The following is a 1,954-nucleotide window of genomic DNA, read 5'->3' as shown; positions in this document are numbered from 1 at the left end:
ATGGCGACACGTGTCACGGCCAAACAGAGGCTGGCTGTCAAAGGGAGGCTTAAGGGAATCCCCGGGGTATCCCGCGTGGCCATCTGCTGCCGACAACCCGCGGTGGTGAGTTAAATCAACGTATGGAAAGATCTTCTGGACGTAAAGTTTTTACTTTTGTCTAGCCGATTAAAAATCTCGTTCATTCGATCGACCCAAGTGCAAAAATACTGCCACTGTATCGACAAACTTACATGTAGGCTACGTGAACTTTTTCATTTTTTTCTTTTACCGCGGCATTGTCACTGGAATAGACCTGCGTATACAATTACACATTTCCTAATTGAAAGTTCATTGGATGAGCGTTTTCCCGATTCAGATGCATATAGCTGTTAATCTGCAAAGTCTTAGCGGCCTCACGCTGCATGGAATATCATCGACTGAAAATGTCAAGTTAGATATATTTATATATTATATTAGTCAATATTTGTTTTTAGATAAAATAAGAGTTCTATAAATTATCCGATAATGCCGGATAGACGTGGGCCGGGGTCTCCGTGACCTTGTGGTTAGCGTGCTAGTGTGGCACAATGACTCACGGACCTTTCACAAATGCCGTCGCTTTGAGTTTCAGCTCATGCTGGCTTTGTCTCAGGTGGTATGTAGGAAGGTCTGAAAGCAACCTGCCTATTGACTTGGTTTTCCTCGGGCTCTGGCAGGCTTCCGCGCTCAGTGAAATTTTCTCGAGTACCACTTAAAACATCAATCAAATAAATATATAAAATATAGCTGCTAAATCGGGCATTTCAGATTTGAAATATTGGTACATAGGTCCTATGTATATTTGGAATTAGTGTATCCAGAGTTTTTTGGTTACATGATATTTTCACTCAGTGGCAAGCTTGTACAATTATCATCCGAGAAATTCCTCATGAACAAAATGAATTCAAATTCAAGCGCTGAGGCTTAAATCATCTGCATTAATAACTGAATTGGAAGTCTAAATTGCTGACTAAGTAACTACAGGCAAGGCTCTACGTGTACACACATGTATAGCTTAACTCTCCACTGTACTGGAGGCTTGCTACATGTACAAAATAGAATTAAGGAAGGAACATAAAGGTACAAGATAGAATTAGAGAACGAAGTACATGTATAGCTTAACTCTCCAATGTACTGGAGGCTTTCTACGTGTGCAAGATGGAATTAGAGAACGAAGTACATGTATATCTTAACTTTCCACTAAACTGGAGGCTTGCCACATGTACAAGATAGAATTAAGGAAGGAACGTACACTTGTAGCTTAACTCTCCACTGTACTGGAGGCTTGCTACATGTACAAGATAGAATTCAGAAAGGAACGTACACGTATAGCTTAACTCTCCGCTGTACTGGAGGCTTGCTATATGTACAAGATAGAACTAAGGAAAGAACACATGTATAGCTTAACTCTCCACTGTACTAGAAGCTTGCTACATGTACAAGATAGAATTAAGAAAGGAACGTACACGTATAGCTTAACTCTCCGCTGTACTGGAGGCTTGCTATATGTACAAGATAGAACTAAGGAAAGAACACATGTATAGCTTAACTCTCCACTGTACTAGAAGCTTGCTACATGTACAAGATAGAATTAAGAAAGGAACGTACACGTATAGCTTAACTGTCCACTGTACTGGAGGCTTGCTACATGTACAAGATAGAATTAAGAAAGGAACGTACACTTGTAGCTTAACTCTCCACTGTACTGGAGGCTTGCTACATGTACAAGATAGAATTAAGGAAGGAAGTACATGTATAGCTTAACTCTCCTCCGTAACAGAGGTTTGCTATATATACAAGATAGAATTAGGGAAGGAAGAACATGTATAGCTTAACTCTCCACTTTACTGGAGGCTTGCTACATGTACAAGATAGAACTAAGGAAAGAACACATGTATAGCTTAACTCTCCACTGTACTGGAAGCTTGCTATA

The sequence above is a fragment of the Liolophura sinensis genome, chromosome 9, assembly GCF_032854445.1.
Source record: "Liolophura sinensis isolate JHLJ2023 chromosome 9, CUHK_Ljap_v2, whole genome shotgun sequence".
In the NCBI taxonomy this organism is placed as follows: domain Eukaryota; kingdom Metazoa; phylum Mollusca; class Polyplacophora; order Chitonida; family Chitonidae; genus Liolophura; species Liolophura sinensis.
Note: the sequence above shows the minus strand (reverse complement) of the source record.